Source organism: Rhinolophus sinicus, chromosome 18, assembly GCF_057876585.1.
Source record: "Rhinolophus sinicus isolate RSI-liver-muscle chromosome 18, RSI-T2T, whole genome shotgun sequence".
Classification (NCBI taxonomy): Eukaryota; Metazoa; Chordata; class Mammalia; order Chiroptera; family Rhinolophidae; genus Rhinolophus; species Rhinolophus sinicus.
The window spans coordinates 61,953,525-61,980,388 of record NC_142518.1 but is presented as its reverse complement, the minus strand read 5'-3'; the positions used below and the strand labels follow the sequence as shown (position 1 = coordinate 61,980,388).

At 36.2% G+C, this 26,864-nt stretch overlaps 1 non-coding gene across 1 annotated transcript; it reads right to left on the bottom strand.

Annotated features, from left to right (window-relative positions):
• Nucleotides 1–9,457: 9,457 nt before the first annotated feature.
• Nucleotides 9,458–9,531, bottom strand: TRNAI-GAU (transfer RNA isoleucine (anticodon GAU)). The gene has a single exon. It is a non-coding gene; the product is annotated as a tRNA-Ile (tRNA).
• Nucleotides 9,532–26,864: the final 17,333 nt, after the last annotated feature.

The following is a 26,864-nucleotide window of genomic DNA, read 5'->3' as shown; positions in this document are numbered from 1 at the left end:
ACTGGCATATTGGCAGTGGAATTGAGAAAAATGGACAGATTTAAGTGTTCATTTAGAAGATAAAATGATGGTTGAGTGGGTGGAATGTTCAAGACATTCACTTGGACCATGGTAGATGGAAAACTGTAAGCACAAAAGCATATGGATCTTTGATTTTGTTCATTGACCTGTAAAACTAATTATAACAAGAAAAGGATATACATCATATAAGGAAAGGAATACCTACCATATAAGAAAACAAAGAAACAAACCATACAAGAAAACAAAGGATATCTACCATAACTCTTTTGCTCTCACTACTTGATATGAATATATGAACACATCCTGCCCTCCCCTACCCAAAACACACTACTATTGCCCAGGAAACTTTAGCAGTGGTTTTCAAAATGCTAGTCTATCTACAAATGGGCTAAATCAGAATAATTTTGGAGGGAAGCATGTACTGAAAATACAGATTTCTGGATGCTATATTCTAAATCAACATCATTTGTGTGAGGCCCAGAAACCTGTATTTAAAGCAAGTACCCCAAGATATTTATGCACAGACATGTTTGTGAACCACAGTGGTGAACTCTCTGCAGGTCTTCTGATATTCATTTAATATGTGACTGCAAAAGGAAGGCAGAAAAATGTCCTAGCTGGTGAACTTGCAAAGGCTATTGGTTCCATTTCAATGATTTTTTTTCTCCAACCAGGAATGCAGAGGTTGAACAAAGTGTTCTCTCCCCTCTGTGGCTCTCCTCCATATAGCTGTGAGGGTAGAATCAAACAGAATAAAAAAAGAGCGTACATCTAAAATTACGGCCTGATGTGTAATTTTCCATTCCCCTTACCAGTATAGCAACCTCAACTCTTCTTCATTCTTTCAATAACTTACTTTTGATAATAAATGACTCACCATGAAATACTTTATGTGTGATAATAATTCTATAATTAAATAACGTGTTTAATGTGCTTATAGTAAGTAAAACTAAAGAGGGAACCTTTTTGAGGAAGTTCTGAACCCAACTATTTTGTTCATAGGGATTATAATGTTTATCGTTAGTTTAGTTGTATGTTGTTTATTATTATCAATGTTTGTAATTAATTAATTATTGCATCTCAACCTTTGTTTTAGTTATTAACTAAAATCACCTAATGTGATAATAAAATGTATTTAACACATAGCACTTCTTTTTAAATGTATAAAATTTGGTAATTGTTGAAATAATTTTTACAATGCAATTACCATAATTAACACCCTGCACTGAGCATTCTCATTTCATTACAGAAATTGTTTATTTGTTCTTTTCAGCTATTTCTGTGTACTTCCCCCATTATTTGAAATGTAAGAAATACATTTGCTGACGGCAGAATGGACATGAATTACAGTTCTTGAGAACTTAATGGGAAATGAGCTTGAGGAAATAAATGCATAGTTAATGAAATGCAGCAAGTTTAAGGCTTTTGTAGTGAGGTGGTTTTCTTGGTTTTGAAGATCCCCTTCTAAATATTAGCCTATACCTAACTGTTAGAAGTGTGAAGCTAAAGCTGTGCATTAAATATATAAAGCTGTGCATTTAAAAAAAATATGTATATATATATATACATATATCTTCATTTGTTCATGTTGTTGTATAATTTTAAGTACTAGGATTTTCTCTTGATGACCTAAAATAACATAGAACACTCCGAGTTGGAAACACACAAGTAAATGTTCACTATTATCAATGTGATTTCATAGTGGGGAAGAAGTTTGTAGTTATTTTGGTCTTACTATGAGTTTCTTTCTTATCCACTTGTCATATAGTCACCTGTTTTTTCTGTAAGTTTTAAAGTTTTGCTTTTCACATTTAGATCTACACTCTCTCTGGAGTTAATATTCTTTGTATGTTGTGTGGTGTAGCAGTGTTATGCTGGGATCAGCTTGCGAGGGATGATTGGGTGCATCTCTTCTCAATTCTGTATTTCAGGATATCACCACAGTAGCTGGATTATCCCTGGTGGGAATGTTTACACCACAGAAATCGGCAAGTGCTAAAAATCAGCCCTCCAATACCCAAACCCCACAGAATGGGTTGTTAAATATTTCCTGTCATATCACTTGAAGTAGGGATCAAATTTTGTCTTATTTCCTTCTTGGAGAACCAATTGTCACAGCATCATTGAATGAATAATTAATCTTTTATTCATTGTGTTGTGACACCACCTCAGTTATATACCAAAACTGTGTTATGCACACATCTAGGTCTTGTCAGCCATTCAGCTTAGCTGAACAGAGCTGAGTCTGCTAGGTGTTGGAGTAACCAGTTAAAAGAGGCCAAAATGAAAGTTATAGTTAATACTTTGATCACTTACTGTGACACCATAAGCAGGATGCTAAACCAGAGCAAGTTCCAGTACCCTTGTTCTACCCCCACCCCCCCACTGAGTAGCACGCCGGTCAAAGGTCAAGTGGACCAGCACAGACATAGAAAGATGGTCTCACTGTCAAGGGAGCCCTGAACAAAAGGCTCCTGCAGTTTTATGGCCCTGGGGACCAGGAGAGAGTGAGAGGAAAGGGTGAGGAATGGAAAAGTAGTGACTATTGAGTTAGAGTAGAGAAAGAGTGCCCCCTACCCCCATCTAGAGGTTTTGGCAGAGACCCGAGGAAGGCTTTTGCTGAAGGCCCTCCAAAAAGAGGCTGTGGAATGAAGGCACTCCCGCTAGGAATGCAGATCTGTGCAAAGGAATGTCCATCCAGGGCTCCTTTTGGAGATGGTAATGCACTGGCTTTGCCCCGTGTCCCGGATGGGAGGACAGTTTGCCCCAGGAGGCTTGCCAGGTAAAGCCATTGTAATTGTCTATGGTTGGACCTGAAAAATCACACATAGGATTTTTGGCCAGGAGCTGGACTCCTAAGGTCTGTTACTTTATTTATTATTATGCTACTTTGTTCTATTTTTCTATCTCTGGGCCATTGCTAAAAAATAGAAATTTATATAACTTTTAGGTCTGGATATCTGGGGAACTGATTCCCTTTTCCTGCTCCTCTTATTCTTCTTCATTGAATTATGAACACATTGTTATTTGGACTTATTTTCTGATGTAGGAACATCACAGGAAAAGTCCCTCAGAGAGCTTTATGCATTTACATCTGCCATGTATCATTATCTGCCATGTGTTACCCCAGACCGAGGTTATATGGATTTCTCAGCTGTTAGGTCCCTGGGCTATGCAGATAATATGAATTAGGATGCTAAATCCAAATGAGGTAAAATCCTGGGGGTTTTGATTTTTCTGTAGACTTTTTTGATGTTGTTGTTACTCAAAGCCCAGGCTTCCTGCTATCCCTCTGTCAGTAGGTAGGGTTTTTGTAGTACATCAGGTCCTCAAATAATGTAGTTTTGTTACAACGTTGATGAGATGCATAGGAACTTAATTCTTGTTTATATCCATTAGCCTATGATAAAATTGGTTGTATTAATACATCATTTCACCCAATGTCACGGAGCCTATCAAGGCTGTTAAGTGAGGACTTACTGTATACCTATTCTGTGAGGATGCAGTCCTTAAAGAGTCCCAGCTTTGGGCAAGTATTTCACTTTTAACTTCCTGTGTGTCATGCACCCCAGCCCTGTCTCCTGCTCCTGCATAGAACGTGAGTGGTTCTTTCCATACCACCATGTCCTACATTCTATTTTCATTTCTTGATTTCACGTATGTTGTATGTCAGGTTCCCTAAACGCAGAGTCTCAAACAGGGATTCAGCATGAAAATAATTTATTGAGTGCATGCTCTTAGGGCAAAACCTAAAGGAAGAAGTGGAAGCAGGATAGGGAAAGGGAAAACTGAGCAAGGATGTGTGGTCTCAGGTAAAGTCTAGCTTTGACTTGATCCTCAGTAGAGGGTATGGGGGGGTGTGGGGAGCCATGGTTACAGGTGACTCTAAGCTTTACAGAATGGCTTGGTTTATGCTACCTGTTTCCTCCCCCTGAGGCAATTGTCTCTGCCTGCACCTGGGGGGAGCTTGAGCTTGTAAGCTGCTGAGGAATGTGGTGGGAACGGCCAGTTCCGGACACAGAAGGCTGATGCCTATCAGGGCAATTGATAAGATAATGACTTGTGAGAGTTTCGGTATATTTTGTATCCTCTATGTGAAAGTTAAAGAATTTACATTTGTTATGTTAATACATAGTTGCACGTACTCAAACTGCATATATGGGTGCAGTAAAATAAACTCAGTGTCTCCAGGATCACTGGGGTCCGTGATCGCCATCATCATATGTGAGAGTGTCTTTTATTCATTCCCACTCCCCCATTCGGGAACCGATCGACTTGTGGCGGCTGGCCTGCCACAGGGGGGGGCAGGGAAGTCTAGAGCATAAATCAAATTATGGAATTGTCTGTCTTTGAGACAAGGGGGCTAGAGTTTTTACACCCATATCAGTCAGTTATAGGGATACTGGGATAGGATGCATAGCCTCCCAGGTGAAGAAGCTCTTGGCAGCCAAGCTCAGTTCTCCCAAGAATAGAGGCAGCTATGAGCTGTTAGCAGTCAACTTTCACAGCATCAGGGGATGGGTACACTGGCCAGGTAAAAGGTACCTGAGCAGAGCAATGACAGCATTTGCGATAATGTATGATCTGCTGCACCAGTTTGGTGGACCGGCACAGTATCTCTCAACTTTTGTTTTTACGGTCGATTGTTCATTTTCATTTATAAAAAGTTTATTATCTTCCTCCAGAGGCCTCTTTTTCTGTTGAATCATTCACCAAGACTATGGACTAATCAAAGGGCTCTTGCCTTCCAAAAGCCACATAGATAGAACTGGGAGTTTTACGAGCCTCACTGGTTTTAGTATAGTTTACATATTGTCAGTCTGCACAATCCATTGGTCCTCCAGAACCCGTTGGAAATCTCCTACTGCAGTGACGCTCTTGTTCAGCTGTATGTTTGCTTGTGCTGTGCGTGCCCTTTCTCACACTCCAAAATGACATCTTTTAGCCCTCTATATGTGTTCTTTCATTGTCCCCGAAGCATGTCATTCTACAGTGGTGACTAGGTCCAAAGAGAATTCCACATGTAACAAACTCAGCTTACTGGTCTACCTACTGGTCTTATATTTATAGGACTAAGGGAGGTAGCTGAACTAAATTTTCCCTTACTAACAAAAATCTGATTCCACGGTGATTTTCTGTCTCTACCTCTAGACCAGGGTTTCTCAACCTTGGCACTATTGACATTTTGTACTGGATAATTCTTTGTTGGAGGGGAAGCTGTCTTGTGCATTATAGAATGTTCAGCAGCGTCCCTGATGTCTACCCACTACGTGCTAGTAGCACTGCCTATCCATTCACCAGTTGTGACAACCAAAAATGTGTTTAGACATTGTCAAATGTCCCCTGAGGGTCAAAATTGGCCCTGGTTGAGAACCACTGTCATAGATAGATGTAAAGAAGGCTACATAATTATAAAAATCCCTTATCAGCAGCTGTCCCATTATGCATTTTTTTTTGTTCCCTTAATGATGTAGCCATTTGGAGGCAAGTGGCTACATGTCCCTCATAATACTTAGCGTAGCACCTTGTACATACTAATTGATTACTTCTTTGCATATATTAATCTATAATTTATTATTGCTTATTAACATAAAATCAGTCCACTTGATTTTAAAATTCATTAAACATGTGCTGCTAAATGAATTGAGAGTGAAGTTCAGTTTGGAGAGAATCTTTTATTCAAACGTTCTGATCTAAATTTCTTAAGTCTAATAAGATGTGCTTTATCATTTTCTGTCACATGGGTAAATTTGACAAAATTAAATGTTTTAAAATAAAAATCTTATTTAATTTCTCTATGGTTTTCTTTCATGCAATGAAAATTTGGTTGGGTATGTTTATGTAAGGTATGCTTTCATTCTTAATTGGTCTTATTCAATTGATCAGTTAATTTGTTAGTGATCAGGGAATATTTGAAATTACGCAAAAACATTCTGCCGTCATGCTCTCTTGGCAATGTAGGTACAAGGCATACTTATTGGTGATCAGAAAGTAGGTTAAGGGACTGTTTATTGAAGTGTTTATGACTTTGAGAGGCCTGAATTTAAAAACGGGAGATGAGTTGGAAAAAAGGAGAGCTGGTAAAGGGTGAGAGCTCATACGTTCCGTTTATAGAATGATATATAATTTGCTCAGGTCATAATCTAAATTTTATTGCATCTTCTTCAGTTGAAGACTGGTTGTAGCAGAATAGCAAGTTCATATCATTAATGAGTGTTTTGGACAGGAAATGGAACATGATTGCAAAAGTATTAGGGCAATTAGAAATAATGAATAGAGAAATGAAAATTGCCTGTTCAGAATTTCTCTTTGTTTTCAGAACTCAGCAAGATGGAAAGGCTTAAATTATAAACTACAAGTGTTTTTTCAAATATTCTTTAAATTGATCAAATCTATATTAAATATTGGAGCATTCATTATAATTGTAATTTGTATTATGTATCTGGTCCTCAATAATAATTATAGGAAGATTCTTGGGTAGATCTTAATCATTAGATCTGTCCAAGGGCAAAGTCTCACAAAATTACAGCAAAAATGTTTAATAGGTTGCAGAGGAAGGTAATTTATAGACTATTCTAACCAAATGCAGCAACATTTGATGTGCCTGATTAGTAATGGAATTTTTAAATGAGAACCTTGAATCTCTTAAATTAATGAAATATTTTGTGCAGTATTTCATTGGGATTCTGCTACTGGCCCTGGGACTCTACTGTGGTAGAAAGAACATTTGACCAGCACTAAGAACATAGTTTCTGGTCCATATTTGATACTCACTAATTATATGTCATTGGACAAATTACCTTTCATGCCTTAGTTTTCTCATCTGTAAGATGAAACATACAAAAACTCATAGACACAGACAGTAGTTTAGTGGTTACCAGAGGGTAAGGGGGGTGGGGGGTGGGAGATGAGGGTAAAGGGGATCAAATATATGGTGATGGAAGGAGAACTGACTCTGGGTGGTGAACACACAATGTGATTTATAGATGATGTAATACAGAATTGTACACCTGAAACCTATGTAACTTTACTAACAATTGTCACCCCAATAGACTTTAATTATAAAAAAAAGATGAAACATTCTTTCCTTTTATGAACTGTGTTTGATTAGGAATAAAACTTCCACATATTATACTCTGTCTTTCATCATTCAAGCAATCAACATTTATTTAGAGCTTCTTACATAATGATTTATTCCATCCACCTGCTAGGAACATGGGGTTATTCTCAGTCTTGAATGCATGCCACAATCACTGGTGAACTAATTGAAAACTGCTGGTTCCTGAGCTCCACTCTAGACTTCCTGAATTAGAAAATTTGGGTGTTACACTGTGGGATCTATATTTTAAACAAACATACAACTCCCCAAGAGGCTTTTTTTCTTGTCTGAGTTGAGCATAACTTCTGTAGGGTATGAAGAATAATGAGTAAATTATGTAAAAAAAAAATCTTACAACCTAGTTGGTGATGTGCATTCAGTACAGAATATAAAGCAAAGGCTAAAATACCTATAAATGGACCTATAAAAATAAAAGAAAGATCAAAATAAGTAAGCAGAGGATGTAGGGTTTGAATTGGGTCAAAGTTGGAAAAAGGAGGAAAACAAAAATGATGATTTCCAGGAAAGAAAAATTAGAGTAGTGATGGCATAAACATGACACAAGAGCAGCTGGCTTTTACTGCAGTGAAGCCGGACCAAATTAGACAGAAAGATTGGCAAAAACTAGAAATCTGCTTCCTGGTTTCTTACTTCTTTGGTCATTGTTTGATCAGATTTTTACAAACTGATTTTATTCATTAATTTGGTTACACATAAAGGTTTCATCACATATGTTATAAGTAATATGTTAAAACGTTTCCTTTTCTATTTCATGAAATAATGTTACTGTAATCCTTCATATGCATCTTTGACAACCATCTTTACCATCATTACAGCTACTTTTTGTGTCATTTAACAAAGTTCTCCAGAGCACTTCTTCTTCTGTTCTGTATAAACAGTTTGAGATTCTGCTTTCTGGATCATGTATGTTGCTATCAATTTTTCTAAAGCACAAGTACAATTTGTGTAACATGAACACGATTAAAAATAATCTTGGAGGTTTATATCTGTAATATCCACAATTTTTCACTTACTGTATTTCCTTTTACCTTTTAAAGACATTTTATTGGGCAATACGATGCACATATTAAGAGCACAAAACATCAGTGCACAGTTAGATGAATAACTATAAAGTGAATGTCAAAGTAACTACTACCACCAGCAGAAAATAGCACATTGCCATCCCCTCACCCCAAAATTCCTACTTGTCCCTTCCTGATTACAACTCCCTCCCTCCTCCAATCACTATTATGTTTTTCCTCACAATTATTTCTTTGCTTTTCTTTATAAAGTTGTCACTAATATATGTGTCCCTAAAAATTATATTTTAGTTTTGCCTATTTTATACTTTATATGAAAGCTATCATGTTATTGTGCTCTTTTGGGTAAATAGTCCACAGAATATTCATTTTACTGTTGATGGACCTTAGAATTGTTTTCAATTTTTGGCTATTTCAAACAATACTGCTCTTAACTTTATTTTACATGTATCTGTTGCAAGAGGGAAATTGATGAGCCATGGGATACGAGTGTCTTCAACTTTAAAAAATATGTCAAGTGTACAATTCTGTAATACATCATCTATATATCACATTGTGTGCTCACCACCCAGAGTCAGTTTTCTTTCCATCACCATATATTTCATGTATTTGATCCCCTTTACCCTCATCTACCATGCCCTCCCCCTTTACCCAGTGGTAACCACTAAACTATTGTCTGTGTCTATGAGTTTTTGTTTCTTATTTGTTTGCCTTGTCCCTTTGTTTCTTTCAGTTTTATATCTCACATATGAGTGAAGTCTTATGGTTCTGACTTATTTCACTCAGCATTATAATCTCAAGATCCATCCATTTGTCTCAAATGGCAGTATTATACACTTGAAACCTATGTAAACTTACTAACCATTATCATTCCAATAAATTTTAAAATAGATTCATCAATCTAGATTCTAAAATGGTTTCTATACTACCACAAGCAGTATGTCCACAGTGCTTGGAATTGCGAGTCTTTCTAAGTTTTTCCAAGCCAGTGTGTTTGTTATGGCTAGAATTTGTGGTTTAAATTTGCATTTCCTTGATGACTAAGGTTGAGCACCTTCTCAAATGTTTATTGGTCATTCAGATGTCCTCTTTTGAAAAGTGCATGTTCAAGACTCTTACCCATTTTTCTGTTGCTTTGTTTCTTAATTGTCATTTTATGTATCTTGAATATGAACTTCTTGTTATTCATACGTTTTGCAAGTGTATTTTCCCACTGTTGGTTTACCCTTTTACTCTCTTAATGCTGTCTTGTTTTTTTTGTTTGTTGCTTTGCTTTTAAGGAGGGTGCAGCTCACAGTGGCCCATGCAGGGATCGAACCAGCAACCTTGGTGTTATCAGCACCATGCTCTAACCAACTGAGCTAACCGGCCACCCCCTTAATGGTGTCATTTAATAAATAGAAATTCTTAATTGTAATGTAGTATAATTTATCCATATTACCATTAAGGTTAATGCTTTATGATTTCTACGTGAGAAATTCTCTCCTAACCCTAAGTCGTTAAACTAATCTCACATGATTATTATCATTGTTTCACTTTTCACATTTAGGTATAGAATTACTTACCTGCTTTGAGTGTTATCATTGCTCTCTGCTATAGCTACTGAGTTCCTCTCTAATTGTACTAAATACTAACTGTTAAACAAAAACCTCTGAGGCCAAAAGGTGTCCTAAAAGAAAGGGTTTATTGAGCCATATGTTAGCCAGGAAAAGGACTAGGTCCTGGGGCATGCAGTCTAAACCACCAGTATCAGGGCTAGCTGGAGAAGACAGCATGTCTGCTATCCTAGAGTTGATGGTGATTTTTTACTCAATGGGTATGAGGAAGAAAGATGTAAGTTGTTTTGAAGGAATTTACATTGGCTAGATAAGGGGGTGCAGGAGAAGGTAAAGCAGACAAATTCTGGGATAGGTGCATAGTCTGTAAGGAAGAAATATTGGATGCCTCTGAATTAGTTGTGGACAACAGTCTGGAAAGTTCATGCATAAGTGGGATTCTGGGGGTTAGCTATTTTTTTCAGATACCCTCCTGGGATTTGATTCAAAGTTTTAACATACATTTAGGAATGTGAGCAGTGTTTTGTTGGTTTCGACCCATAGTTCCATTAACTGATCAGCCTCTTACCTCTTCCTTTCACCTTTAGCCTGCTGTAACTTAATTTAGGACAGCTCAGAATTTTTCTCGTTATTACTTTTCTACCATGTTTCCCCAAAAATAAGACCTAGCCAGACCATCAGCTCTAATGTGTCTTTTGGAGTAAAAATTAATATTAGACCCGGTCTTATTTTACTATAAGACCGGGTCTTATATAATATAATATAATATAATATAATATAATATAATATAATACCGGGTCATATTAATTTTTGCTCCAAAAGACACATTAGAGCTAATGGTATGGCTAGGTCTTATTTTCGGGGAAGCATGGTAGGAACTATTTCTGATTTACTGTATTATCTGCTTATCTTTTCAATTTCCATCCTTCCTCAATTACTATAAGGAATTCGGTATGACTTGTTTCCCTGTTTCTTTGAATTGGCCAGCCAGGTCAAGTGAAATGTTTAATTTGGTATTAGCCATTTAGGCCCAACTTGGGAAAAATTTATTTAATTCCCAAAGTGTATAAAATTAGTAACTCTTTTATTTCCTGATCACGAGGTACTTTCTTTTAATTTAATGAAGGAAATGGTGCTACTTAGTGAAGATTACATATTTTAAATTTCACACAAGAGGAAATTTTACCCTGGTGCCAGGGATGAACGACTAACAGTATTTGGGGTATTTAATAAGCTTGAGCTATCACAAGACTACATGTGTGAATTTTAAGCAAAGTGATTATTTCAGTATTTGTACTGAGCTACCATCCTAGTAGCTTGTAGATTTTGTGAATGTTTTTAATGGATAAATGACCATGTAAAAACCCTCTGCATGCTCCTATTTCCCTACTCAATTAATGACCATAATACCAGCAACTTTCCCTTTGGCATGGCCTTAAACGGAGTTTATGAATATATAAGAATACTGAAAGCGTTATGAATTAGGGGAAAATAAGCCTTTCCAATTGCATGCTTGGAGAGTGTTAGCCTGATTATCTTTTTTGCTCTGTTTTGTTTTGATTGTGTAAAAACTACCATCATCCAAATTTCTGTTCCATTTCATGAAGGGGCAGAGATTTCCCTGTAGCATCTTTCATGCTATTTGTGCATCCAATTGATTGCAGCTGTATCCAGAAGAAAGGGAACAAATGTTTTGCTGATTCTACTGCCAAGAAGTAGATTAAATTTGGAAACATATCGTTGATGGACAATTAAAACTCAGAAACATGGGATTTGCTAACTTAAAGCCAGGAAGCAGAGATAAGAGACCTCACTGTGTTTTCCGTCATGGTTCTTGGTAAGGTGACTAGAGTCTGAATATTTAGATTTAACATTTAATGAAAAGGGTTTATTTCTACATCCTTTTTGTTCATTTTCTAAAGACTCAATTCCTTCCTAAAACAGCATTTTTAAATGCTCTTCTTTGTCAAAGCCATAATTTATACACGTTTAAAGGAAGAACCATCTGTTTGGAAAAGGTTTATATCTAAAGCCTACAGTCACGCTCACACCCACGCAGAGAAGAGCATGTTTTGTGAAATCACAGTAGAAAGGAGGTTTTCTGAATAAGGTTTTGTGATATAAGGAAGGAAATCCATTTTATTTGAAATGCATACGAGGTCAGACAATTAAATTTGCAGACTTTCCACCGTGTGCTTACACACGCTGGAAAGTTGGTGAACTTAATTGTCTGACCTCGTATATCGGAATAATTTCTGAAAACAAACAAATATTGTCTTGTTTACTTGTTTTCTTGTTAATTTAAGAACTTGGAGTATCATTCATTTTAGGATAACTCAGTCTCAAACATGGGACAAGTCAGTAAAGTCTCTTTTCAAATTATGTTCCTGCCTTGATTCTCTTCCTTTGTTGTTGGAGATTTGGCCTAATTCAATGGAATGCAGTGCTGTGATTATCTCTAGTGGAGGGGCTTCGTCTCTAGTCGGAAGAAATCTGCTATGGATCATCGTGCTGTCAGAAATCCATGCCTCTTGAACTTGACGAAAGCACTGGCATCATGACTGCCTTAGATGTCAGTTGAGGCTAGATGGATATCCTCGAGGTCTGTCAGAGAAATCTGACAAAGAGTTGGCAGAGCAGTCACCATTTCTCAAAGATTTCATCAGCACTACTCTGTCAGATGGAGGAACATTTCAACACCAACCAGGTCCATTGAACACCAGAGCCGCAGAGGTGGCAGCATCACATACATTTGTGAGAGAACATTGGGATGAACTTGTAATTGTCATCAAACAGCTGCAGTCAACACCCGTGTCATGGGGACACATTTTGTTCCCGACTACAGCATGTGAAAACAAAAACCCATTGCTAGAAGCCAATGAGAAAACTGTACAAATGCCAGGATTTAGATAATTGGGTAAGGTTGTAAGAGTCCATTTGAAAAAAAATGGAGTGTTGCACACATGCATGCCTGCAATGACCCCTCTTCTAAATGAGAGTTAGTGGATAGCTTTTTAGTAAATGCCTGCTTTTGTTCTCTTAATAGCTTACTTCTAAAACCTCTCCTTTCTTTCCCAATACTCCAGCTATTTTTCAAGGCCAGGTTGGCATAACAGAAGATAATTATATCTTTCCTCTGAAGTCTGTGTTGTAATTTGACTTTTGTGGATTGACCCTGGTATCAGGGTCAAAGAATAGGCTATAAGGCTCTGAAGACTCTGGGACCTGCTGTAGATAGATAAAAGTTCATTTCCATAATGAGCTTGTAGCTGTTCTATCATCTCTTAAAACCCTATATCAAAGTGAGATGGAGAATTTAGGTGAACATCAAGATAATTCGGACATTGCAACCCCGACCTACTTATGCCTGAACTACTTGAATAAATCAAGAGAAACTTTCTTTTTGCCTGAGGTGTCCATCTAATTGCTTTAAGTATATACCTAATTTATTTTTTACTTCCAACAAAGATCTCGGCCCTCTCTTTTTCCCCTTTTCACTCCCACTGTCTTCTCATTGTTATGTACTTTTATTAATACTTGCCTAGTGATTCATACAAAAAATATATGTTAAAGATATTTAGACATGAAAAGCTTCTTTTTCATTTGCTTGCATTAGAGTGTTACTGTTTCAAAGTTAACTTCTCTTTTAATTTTTGGTTCTGAAGATTTTTATCTAATTTTGTATAAACATTAGATTTCATGTGTGATGATATTACTCTTACCTATTAAGAATGTTTATTTGAAATACAGTGTAATATGTTCCAATCACTGCAGTCCCACTGAAACACACAAATAGTAACTAAGCATAAGAAGGCAACTACACTCAAATTTTCTATTTGTTAAGTAATAATGAAGCCTTGTCACCAAACTGAAGTATAAAATGTCAGTTACTATGTTTTCCAAATCAATGTATTATAGTGACAGAGGAAGCAATGAAGATAAGTACTCTAGAAAATCTGAAATGCTGTAAGATAGAGAAAACACTTATTTATTTGGTACACCTGAATCCCAAAGAAAATGAGTATATTCACATACGAATAAACACAGGAAATGTCAGTCACAAAAAAATGAGAAATTATCTTCTATGATAAGTAGCAAACAGATGCTGAACAAATTAATAAATCGGGACACAGATAAGTTTTATTTGTAATTATTGGAAGTCATACAAAATATTAAAATGATATAAGGGAATGAAAATCTACTATGAATCTTTTCCACATTTCATCCTAGATATTTATACTGTAAGGAAAGCACAGGATTTAGGTGAAAGTCTCAACAACATGTAGGGAGTATTAATACAGTTGGAAGATAACAATAATTTAATGATAACGATAGATATAGAATCAATTTCTTGGAAATATTACTGTTCTTTCCCAGCAAAAATCATTTCTAGATATGGACCATGGCAAATGGGATTTTAAGGTGGTCCACTATTAGATGAAGACTTTCAATAGATTTAATTAGGTCAAAGGAACCAAGTAGAATTACCTTGTTTGGTATATAAAAACAGAAATTACTTTGAATAATTGAATTTTTATCTATCAAAAAAGGATTTATTAAGTATTTAGTAAAATGATTAAACCAAGGTTAAACTTTGTAGTTAATAACCTTAGTGAGGTTATTAAAGACTTGATATAATAATGGCCAATGTTAAGTAATAAGCAATAAAATCTAGGAATGATGTCTACCCCACCCCTGCCCCCGCAAAAAAAAAATAAAAAAAAAAAAATCAGCACTTAAAAGTATATTGCCATTGACCAAAATCACAGCTCTCTCCAAACAGTGAGCTATTCTACAGCCTTTCCAAATATTGTACGAAAGTATTTGCAGATAATGTTCAGGTGAGATAAAATTTTAGAACTTGCCAAAACTGTGTATGAAATGGTAGGATGTCTTCATGCCATTTAATCTATGGAAATTCAAATTAATGTCTCATGTTAAATGTTTTCCATGTTTTCTGAAGTCCACAATATTTTGTTCAAGAATTTAAAAATACATATAAAAGGATACATGGGAGTAGTTGGATAATTCCATTTTTTCACACAGAGTCAAATAAGGTCATAAAATTTCAGAAATGGAGGAGACCTTTCAGCAACCAATTTTAGAGACAAGAAAATTGAGGACCAGAGAAGTTAACTAACATTTGAGTTTGTTGGCCATGTGCTTAGCAGAATGTGTGTTGCTCATAGAGACTCTCATTCTTTTTATGTCACATACATACCATTTACATATGACAAAAAAATCTCCTTCTGGATAAGGACTACTGAACAGTTCTAATGACCATTGGAACAAAAGTTGGCTTTATAATCTGTTGCACCAGTGGCTATGCTTGTGCCACTTTCTTACAGAATGCACAGAAGATGGAGAATGACTTTCACTCCAACTCCTGGGCATGTTTCTATGCCAACATTATTGTCTAACTTGAGTACTCTGCGTAGGTTTTCAATTAAGTTTGAGCTCTGCAAAGATACAGATTTAAGGAATGGAGAAAATAAGGCATTTAGGACTTCTTTATAGATAGGTAATAGTAGGTATAAAGCAGGGATAATGATATAGTGTATGTGAGCAGGAACGAGGAAGAAATTTGGAACTATGGAGTATGTTCAACAAACACTATTTAGCTGGTTATCAACTATGTAAGTCAGAGGCACCCTGAAAGTGCGGATTGCATTAGACAATTAGATAAGAAAAATTAGTTAACCAAAAACCATCTCTCAGTTATTTAAGTCAAACTTCATATAACCATTAATTTAGAATAAGCATTTCTCTTAAGGAGTTAAGGATGAGGTAGACCTGCATTCAAATCCCTTGTCTCTCTTTATTATTTGTGAAGCCTCAGATAATACATTTTATAAGTTTGGGAATTTAAATAGAACACATATAATTATGAAATATTTCAAATACAAAAGTGCAGGATATAATGTAGCAAACACCTATGTACTCTCCACCCATGTTTGACAAATGTTAAAGTATTTTGATTCAGATTTATTGATAATAAATAAAATTTTACCCCTCCCTAATCCCATTCATGTCCTCTCCTCTACAGAAATAGTTACCACCCTGGAGTTGGTATGTATCCATCTCCATCCCCTACATGCATTTATACAATATTTTTATTGTAATAAAAATACATAATATAAAATTTATCACCGTAACCATTTTTAAAGTGTACCTTTCGGTAGTATTAAGTATGATTACATTGTTATGAAATAAATTTCCACAATTTTTCATCTTGCAAATCTGAAACTCTGTATCTATTAAACAACAACTGTTTTTCCCCTTCTTACTTGCCCCTGGTAACCACCATTCTACTTTGTTTCTAGGAATTAACTATATACCTCATATAAGTGGAATCATATAGTATTTGTCTTTTTGTGACTGGCTTGTTTCACCGAGTAAAATGTCCTCAAGATTCATCCATGTAATCATGTGACAGGATTTTCTTTCTTTTTAAGGCCGAATAATATTCTATGTGGATATCATATTTTGTGTTTTTTATTCATTTGTTCAGGAACATTTGTGTTGCTTACACCTCTTCACTATTTGAATAGTGTTACTATGAATATGGTGCGCAAATATCTCTTCGAGACCCTTCTTTCAGTTCTTTTGGATATATACCCCAAAGTGGAATTGCTGGATGAAATGGTAGTTGTACTTTTAAGATTTTTAGGAATTTCATACTATTTTCCATGTTATTGCACCATCTTATAATCCTACCAACAATGCACAAGGGTTCCAATTTCTCCATAACCTCACCAACACTTGTAATAGGTGATATCTCATGAGGTGATGTCTCATTGTGGTTTTGATTTTCATTTTTCTGATGATTAAAATGTTAAACATCTTTTTATATGATTATTGGCCATTTGTACATCATCTTTGGAGAAATGTCTATGCAAGTATTTTGCCCATTATTTAAATCAGGATAGATGACTTTTGTTGAGTTGTAGGGGTTCTTTACATATTTTAACCCCTTATAAATATATGATATGCAAATATTTCCCCCTGTTCCATAAGTTGCATTTTCATTCTGTTGATTATGCTCTTTGATGCACAGAAGTTTTAAAGTTTGCTGTAGTTCCATTTGTGTAGTTTTGCTTTTATTGCCTGTGTTTTGGTGTCATAGCCAAGAAATCATTGCCAAGTGAAATGTCATGAAGTGTTTCCCCTATGTTTTTGACTAGGTGTTTTATAGTTTTAGGTCTTTAATACATTTTGAGTTAATTTTTGTATCTGCTGTAAGGCAAGGGTCCAACTTCATACTTTTGCATGTGGATATCCACTTTCACCAGCATTATTTGTTGAAGAGACTGTCCTTTCACTATTGAGTGGTCATGACATTCTTTATGAAGATCATGTGACCATATAAGCTAGGATTTTTTTCTAAGTTCTCCATTCTGTTCCACTGGTCTACTTATTTGTACCACTGTTTTGATTGCTATTTCTTAGCAATTTATTTTGAAATCAGGAAGTTTGAGGTCCCCTAACTTTGCTAATCTTTTTCAAATTATTTTGGATATTTCGAGTCCCTTGAGATTCCATATTCATTTGCGGACTTTAAAAATTGCTGTAAAAATGCTGTTGGGAAGTTTATAGGGATTGTGTCGAATCTGTAGATCACTTTGGGTAGTATGGACATTTAACATTGTTAATCTTTTCAAACCATGAGCAGAATATATCTTTCTATTTATTTTTGTTATCCTTAATTTCTTTCAGCAATGCTTTGTAGCTTTCAGTATACGAAAGTCTTTCACTTCCTTGGTTATGCTTATTCCTAAGTATTTTATTTCTTTTTTTTTTTAATTTATTGGGGTGACAATTGTTAGTAAAATTACATAGATTTCAGGTGTACAATTCTGTGTTACATCATCTATAAATTCCATTGTGTGTTCACCACCCAGAGTCAGTTCTCGTTCCATCACCATATATTTGAACCCCTTACCATCCTCTCCCGCCCCTCACCCCCTTAGCCTCTGGTAACCACTAAATTATTGTCTGTGTCTATGAGTTTTTGTTTCTCATTTGTTTGTCTTGTTCTTTTGTTGTTTTTGGTTTATATACCACATATTAGTGAAATCATATGGCTCTCTGCTTTTTCTGTCTGACTTATTTCTCTTAGCATTACACTCTCAAGATCCATCCATGTTGTCACAAATGTTCCTATATCATCTTTTCTTACCACCGAATAGTATTCCATTGTGTATATATACCACAACTTCTTTATCCATTCATCTATCGAAGGACACTTTGATTGTTTCCATGTCTTGGCCACCATAAACAAAGCTGCAGTGAACATTGGAGCACACTTGTCTTTATGAATAAATGTTTTCAATTTTTTTGGTAGATACCCAGGAGAGGGATTGCTAGGTCATATGGCAATTCTATTCGTAATTTTTTGAGGAACCTCAACTATGCCTTCCATAATGGCTGTACCAGTCTGCATTCCCACCAACAGTGTAAGAGGGTTCCTTTTTCTCCACAGCCTCTCCAACACTTGTTACTATTTGTCTTGTTGATGATAGCCATTCTGACTGGGGTGAGGTGATATCTCATTGTGGTTTTTCTTTGCATTTCTCTGATGATTACTGATGTTGAGCGTTTTTTCATATATTTATTTGCCATTTGTATGTCCTCTTTGGAGAAATGTCTCTTCAGGTCCTCTGCCCATTTTTCAATTGGGTTGTTTGTGTTTTTGTTGTTGAGTTTCATGAGTTCCTTGTATATTATGGATATTAGCCCCTTATCGGAGGCAGTGTTTGCAAAAATCTTCTCCCATTCAGTTGGTTGCCTCTTTATTTTGTCGATGTTTTTTTTTTTTTTTTGCTGTGCAGAAGCTTTTAAGTTTCATATAGTCCCATTTGTTTATTTTAGCTTTTACTTCCATTGCCTTTGGAGTCAAATTCATAAAATGCTCTTTGAACCCAAGGTCCATAAGTTTAGTACCTATGTTTTCTTCTATGCAGTTTATTGTATCAGGTCTTATGCTTAAGTCTTTGATCCATTTTGAATTAATTTTGGTACATGGTGACAGATAGCAGTCCAGTTTCATTCTTTTGCACGTGGCTATCCAATTCTCCCAGCACCATTTATTGAAGAGGCTGTCTTTCCTCCATTGCATGTTTTTTGCTTCTTTGTGAAAAATTGTCTGTTCATATTTATGTGGTTTTATTTCTGGTTTCTCAATTCTATTCCATTGGTCTATGTGTCTGTTTTTCTGCCAGTACCATGCTGTTTTGATTATTGTGGCCCTGTAGTACAAGCTAAAGTCAGGGAGTGTGATACCTCCAGTATTGTTCTTTTTTCTTAAGATTGCTTTGGCTATTCGGGGTCTTCTGTGGTTCCAAACAAATCTGATGATTTTTGTTCTATTTCTTTAAAAACTGCCATTGTGATTTTGATGGGGATTGCATTAAATCTGTATATTGCTTGGGGTAATATGGCCATTTTAACTATGTTGATTCTTCCAATCCATGAGCACAGAATGTCTTTCCATTTCTTTGTGTCTTCTTCAATTTCTTTCAAAAATGTCTTGTAGTTTTCAGCATATAGGTCCTTCACATCCTTGGTTAAATTTATTCCTAGGTATTTTATTCTTTTTGCTGCAATTGCAAAAGGAATTGTTTTCCGTATTTCTTTATCTGAGATTTCATTGTTAGTATATAGGAATGCAATGGACTTTTGTATGTTGATTTTGTAGCCGGCAACTTTACTGTATTCGTTGATTATTCCTAATAGCTTTTTGCTGGAGTCTTTAGGGTTTTCTATATATAGCATCATGTCATCTGCAAAGAGTGACAATTTAACTTCTTCATTCCCAATTTGGATGCCTTTTATTTCTTTCTCTTGCCTGTTTGCTCTGGCAAGGTCTTCCAACACTATGTTGAAAAGCAGAGGTGATAGGGGACAGCCCTGTCGTGTTGCTGAACGTAGAGCAAAGGGCTTCAGTTTTTCACCATTAATTATGAGATGAGCTGAGGGCTTGTCATATATGGCCTTTATTATGTTAAGGTATTTTCCTTCTATACCTATTTTATTAAGTGTTTTTATCATAAATGGATGTAGTATCTTGTCAAATGCTTTTTCTGCATCAATTGATATAATCATATGGTTTTCGTGCTTTATTTTGTTTATGTGATGTATCACATTGATGGATTTGAGGATATTGAACCATCCTTGTGCCCCGGGGATGAACCCCACTTGGTTGTGATGAATAATCTTCTCAATGCATTGTTGCATTCGATTTGCTAGAATTTTGTTTAGGATTTTTGCATCTGTATTCATCAGAGATACTGGTCTGTGGTTTCATTTTTTTGTGTTATCCTTACAAGGTTTTGGTATCAGGGTAATGATGGCATAATAAAATGAGTTAGGGAGTACTGTCTCTTCTTCAAATTTTTGGAAGAGTTTGAGCAGGATTGGCATTAGATCCTCTTTGAAGGTTTGGTAGAATTCAGCAGTGAAGCCATCTGGTCCAGGACTTTTGCTTTGGGGAAGGTTTTGAATGACCGATTCAATTTCATTACTGGTGATCGGTCTGTTTCGATTTTCCAGTTCTTCATGGTTCAGCCTTGGAAGGCTATATGTTTCTAAGAACTTGTCCATTTCTTCTAGGTTATTGAATTTGGTGTCATATAGTCCTTCATAGTATTCTTGGATGATCCTTTGTATTTCTGTGGTGTCCGTGATAACTTCCCCTTTTTCATTTCTGATTTTGTTAATTAGTGTCTTCTCTCTTTTTATCTTAGTGAGTCTAGCCAAGGGTTTGTCAATTTGTTAATCTTTTCAAAGAACCAGCTCTTTGTCACATTAATTTTTTCTATTGTCTTTTTCTTCTCTATTTACTTCTGCTCTGATTTTTGTTATTTCCTTTCTTCTGCTGACCTTGGGTTTCATTTGTTCTTCTTTTTCTAGTTCTTTAAGGTGTAACATGAGGTTATTTATTTGGGATTTTTCTTTTTTCTTGAGATAGGCCTGTAATGAAATAAATTTCCCTCTTGAAACTGCTTTCACTGCATCCCAAAAATTTGGTAGGATGTATTTTCCTTGTCATTTGTTTCTATGTATCTTTTGATCTCTCCTCTAATTTCTTCTGTGACTCAGTCGTTCTTTGAAAGTATGTTGTTTAATCTCCATGTATTTGTGCTTTTTCCTGCTTTCTTTTTGCAGTTGATATCCAATTTCAAAGCCTTGTGATCAGAGAATATGCTTGGTCTGATTTCAATCTTCTCAAATTTGCTGAGGCTGATTTTATGTCCCAATATATGGTCTATCCTTGAGAATGTGCCATGTACACTAGAAAAGAATGTATATTTTGATGTTTTAGGATTAAGTGCTCTATATATGTCAATTGTGTCCATTTCATCTAATCTGTCATTTAGGGCTGCTGTTTCGTTATTTATTTTCTGTTTGGATGATCTATCCATAGCTGTCAATGATGTATTTAAGTCCCCTAGTATAATTGTGTTTTGGTCAATTTCTCCCTTTAGTTCTGTTAATAGTTGCTTGGTATATTTCGGTGCTCCCTGATTGGGGACATAAATATTGATGACTGTTATGTCTTCTTGTTGTACAGTCCCCTTCACCATTATGAAATGTCCATCTTTGTCTCTTGTTATCTTTTTCACCCTGAAGTCTGTTTCATCTGATATCATTATGGCTATACCTGATTTTCTCTGGGTACCATTTGCTTGGAGTGTCAATTTCCACCCTTTCACTTTGAGTCTGTTCTTGTCCTTGTAGCTGAGATGTGTCTCTTGGAGACAGCATATGGTTGGGGTCAGTTTTTTGATCCAATCTGCTACTCTGTGCCTTTTTATTGGTGAGTTCAGTCCATTTACATTTAGGGTGATTATTGATATGTGAGGATTTCCTGTCATTCTATCTTTAGTTTTCTGGTAAGGCTGTGTCTCCATTGTTTCTTTGCCTTTTTGTTGTTGTCTATTATTTCTTGTAGTGGTATTCTATGACGTTTCCATCTGTTTCTTCTTTTATTAGAGTATATATTTCAGTTCTGGATTTTTTTTGAGTGGTTAATCTTAAGTTTATGTAAAAGAAAGTTTGATATTTAGAGTATTCCATTTTTTTCAGCATGCTTGCTTTCTCCATTCTCATATTCCAGTTCAAGACTTTACTCTCCCCCATTTTATGTTTCAGTTGCCACAAATTGTCCTTGGTGATGGTGGACAAATAGCCTCCTTTAGTATTTCTTATAGTGCAGGTCGTGTATTAGAAAATTCCCTCAGCTTCTGTATGTCTGGAAAGGTCTTTATTCCTCCTTCATATCTAAAGGATATCTTTGCTGGATATATTATTCTTGGCTCATAATTTCCTCTTTAAATAGTTTGAATATTTGGGTTCACTCCCTCCTGGCCTGTAGAGTTTCTGCTGAAAAATCTGATGATAATCTGATGGGCTTTCCTTTATAGGTACCGTCTTCTTTTCCCTGGCTGCCTTGAAGATTCTTTTTTTGTCATTGATTTTACACAGCTTCAATACAATGTGCCTTGGAGAAGGCCTATTGGGATTGAGGTAATTAGGTGTTCTATTTGATTCTTGGATTCGAGGATCCAGTTCTGTCCACAAGTTTGGGAAGTTCTCATCAACAATTTGTTTGAACATATTTTCTGTTCCCTTCTCTCTTTGTTCTCCTTCTGGTATGCCCATTATTCTTATATTGGTCTTTCTGATGGAGTCAGAAAGTTCTTGTAGAGTTCTTTCATTTCTTTTAAGTCTCAAGTCTCTTTCTTCTTCTATCTGTGTCATTTCCAGGTTTCTATCTTCGATGTCACTGATTCTTTCCTCCATCTGGTCAACTCTACTACCTAAGCTGGTTATTTCATTCTTAATTTCTTCTATTGAGTTCTTAATCTCCAGAAATTCTATTTGGTTCTTTTTTAAAATTTCAATCTCTTTCGTAAAATTCTCATGTTGTTGTTTGATTGTGTGTCTGAGTTCATTAAACTGCCTTTCTGTGTTTTCTTGCATCTCGTTGAGTTTTTTCAGAACTGCAATCTTGAATTCTCTGTCATTTAAGTCACATATTTCCATATCTTTAAGTTCCTTTTCTGGAGACTTTTCACTTTCTTTCTGAGCTATCTTGTTGCCTTGGTAATTCATGGCAATTACTGATTTAGTATTTCTCTTCCTAGACATCTACAGGAGTGGCTTCTGCAACAGGCTGATAGGAAGAGGTCTTTCTTTTGTTTTCCAGTACTTGTTGGTAGAATGTTTTATTTTCTGTCTGACTGCAGCGTTTTTTGTTCTTTTTTCTGTCTCACACAGTAGTGCTATGTTTTCTCTGCACTATTCCAGCTTCTCACACAATGGTGGGATTCCCTGGGAGATGGGCTTCTCCTCTATTAATAGTTCTCCTGTGTCACAGGGCGCAGTGTCTGTGAGGGTTTGTGGAGAGCTTTTGAAGTTCCAAAGCTCTTCCTTCACTAGATTCAGATCACATATGTTTCAGCAGTTCTGTTTACTCCTGTAGGGATCCGTCCATATAGGTGGGAACAGGGGCAGGGTGAGTTGTGAGAGGTGGCCCAGAGCAATGTCAGGGACCACCACCACAGCCAGTCCTGCTTCCACAGCTCCCTCCCCTTTGCCGGAACTAGTTGGGCTGCCAATCTGTGTCTGCAGTCCACAGTTCTCAGGACAGCAAATATTCTGTTCTTTTGATCTGACACTGCTACTGTTCCGCTTCTAGCACCGGGCAGGTGGGGGCGGGGCGAGCTCTGGGAGGGGAGGGAGGGGGCGGCTAGTCTCAGTGCCTAAGGCTCCTTTCTCTGCTCGGCAGTGAGGGCTTAAAGTACCGTTTTCAGCCTTTTTCCCTCAGTCTTTTCTTCGAGGTGTCTGCCATGAGCGTTGGGTTCAGCCGTGTTATATGCTGTCCCCTCAGCCCTGTGGAACCCAGGCGGAGCCCAGCAGTCCGACTTCTTCCCTCTCCCGCAGCTGCGGTAGTTCCGGGAAGCAGCGAGCTCAGAGCAGTGAGCTAGGTCTGCGTCCTGCACCCTCGGGGCTCCGTCTCCGCACTTCTCCCTTTCCTCCTCCCCCTGCTCGCGCGAATTTCCCACCTGTAGGTGATTTCGGTAGTGGGCCTCTTCGTCTTGCCTGTCTGCTGTGCAGGGAGTCCTTTGTGGAGTTTTTGTTGTTCGATTCATTGTAAATTCCAGGGGAGCTTTACAGAGGCTCACCTCACGACCCCATTTTGATGACGTAGTATTTTATTTCTTTTCATGCTATTGTGAATGGAATTGTTTATTTTATTTCCTTTTTGGGTAGTTTATTGATAGTGTGTAGAAACAACTCATTTACACATGTTGATTTTATATCCTGCAACTTTGCTGGATTTGTTTATTAGTTCTGTTTTGGGGGGAATCTAGAATTTTCTACATGTAAGATCATGCCATCTGCATACAGGGATAATTTTACTTCTTCCTTTCAGATTTGGATGCCTTTTATTTCATTTCTTGCCTAATTACTCTGGCTAGGATACCAGTACAATGTTAAATAGAATTGGCAACAGTGGGTATCCTTGACTTTTTCCAGATCTTAATAGGAAAAGCTTTCAGTTTTTCACCACTGAATATTATGTTAACTGTGGGCATTTCTTATATGACCTTTATTGTGTTGAGATAAGTTTTCTCTATACTTAATTTCTTGATAGTTTTTATCATGAAAAGGCGTTGAATTTTATCAAATGCCTTTTCTGCATCTATTGCATTGATCATATTTTATGCTTCATTCTGTTAACGTGGTGAATCACATTGATTGATTTGCATATGTTGAAACATCCTTGACTCCCAAGGATAAATCCCATTTAGTCATGTTATATGATCCTTTTAATGTGCTGTTCAATTCAGCTTGCTAGTATTCTGTTGAAGATTTTTACACTTATGTATGTGAAGGATATTGGTCTATAGTTTTCAGTACTTGTGGTGTCTTTGTCTAGCTTTGGTATCAGGGTGATGCTGGCCTTATAACATGAGTTTTGAAGTACTCCCTCTTCTTCTGTTTTGTGGAATTGTTTAAGAAGGACTGGTAATAATTCATCTGTGAATGTTTGGTGCAATTCACATGTGGAGGCATCTGTCTGCTCCTGGGGTTTTCTTTGTTGTGTCGTGTCTGATTACTGATTTAGTCTCCTTATTTGTTATAGGTCTGTTCAGACTTTCTATATATTTTTGATTCAGTGTCGATAGATTGAATGTGTGGGAATTTATGCATTTTTTCTAGGCTGTCCAATTTGTTAGCATATAATTGGTACTAATAGTCCCTTATGGACTTTTTTTTTATTTATTCCCAGGGCATCCTGTTGTAATGTCTGTAAAGTTGTAAAGACCGGAGCTTCCTAGCTTACCATTTTGGTGATGTCACCTTGTGTTTATTCGTTTTTTGATATATACATATACATGGAAATATTTAGTATTTCTTTGTGTTTTTGCACTTTACGTAAATGCTATATCATACATACACACAAACAGATACCCTTCTGAAACTGTTTTAAAACACACTGTTGATATGAAACACACATATTTTTGATATTTATCCATGTAACGTATATAGTTCTAGTTCATCCATCTTTTTATTTATTTTATTTTATTACAGTATTCTGTTACATGACTCTGCTGCTGTTTATGCAGCCTGTTCATGGATATTCAAGTTCTTTGTTGCCTGTTTGTCATTATTATAAACAATGCTGCAATGATAATTGTTCATATTTGTGACAGTACTTTACGTTATACACTGAAAAGTAGACTTGCAAAGTCACAGACTATACATATCTTTAAATATACTAAATATTCCCAAACTTATCCCCTAAAGGTATACAGTTTATACTCCCAGGAGAATAGTATGACAGTTTCCCTTCTTCCACATCCTCTTCAATATTTGGTATTTTGTTTTTAATTTTTATGACTCTGAGAAGTATAAGAAGGTATCTTAATTTACATTTGTATCATGAATAGTGATACGGAGTGCAAATTTCTTGGTTATTGTTATTCCCTAGGCTATAAAATTCTTGTTAGCACCAATTATATAACTATGAAATTTAGGGTAATAATATCTTACTTAAAAGGTTATATCAATGCTGTACGAGATAATATATGTATAACGCTAATATCTACAGTTCCTTTAATTTTCTGGTTTCACCTTTTTCTTTCCTTTAATGTTCAGGCAAATTGACTTTATTCTCATTCCCATATTTCTTGTATTGTTGGACTATAGTCGAGCTCCACAGTATTTCTAAGGATTCCTGAGAAGAGAGAGGGAAGGAAGGAAGGAAGGAGGGGGGGGGGGAGAGAGAGAGAGAGAGAGAGAGAGAGAGAGAGAGAGAGAGAGAGAGAAATTTGTGTATGTGGAAGAGTTCTGTTTAGCTGTTACCTCTCTCTCCAAGTTATTAGTCACAATTTCTACGTTTCTCTGTACATTTTCTTCCTGAAACTGCTATGAGGTGTCTGTTCTACATCATTCTAATTATGGAAAACAATCTATTTTCTTTTTTCTTCAAAGCAAGTTAATTAAAAGACTGTTGTATATAACCAGAATGTATGGAATGGTTTAGGGAAATGATAGGTAATTTTGGCCACAAAGATAAAAGTTCTGATGACAGTTAGATATCATTCCAAATTATATGTTCCAGAAACTTTATTGACTGTTTCCTGCCACTGGGAAATGTATTGCATCTGCACTTAGGTACAGGTCTGCTGACATTTTGGTAGAACCCCAGACCCATCTGTTACCTCCTTTCTTGACTATTTTTCTGATTTTCTTTGAATCTCACTTTCAACTTCCTGGTAACAAATCCCAAATTTCTGTTCTGCAGTTCACTGAAATATATTTTTCTGTGTATCAAAGCTCTCAGGTTACTGTTGGAGGAGGAATCTGGGACAGGGATGGCTTTGGTTTCAGCTAAAAGGGCCAACAAAATGTGGTATTCAACGTGAATATATGCAACTCCAGTACCCCAACGCATTCAAAAAGTACTGGAAGAAAATAGAGAGATACAATATTTATTTGTGCTAGAGGCTCAAGCCAGTGTAATATGGGAAGAAAAAGTATTACAAACTATAATCAAGTGAAAGGAAAAAATAAAACTTTATTAACACATGTGATTTTCTATGTAAAAGTTCCTACTAAAATATAATGTTTAAA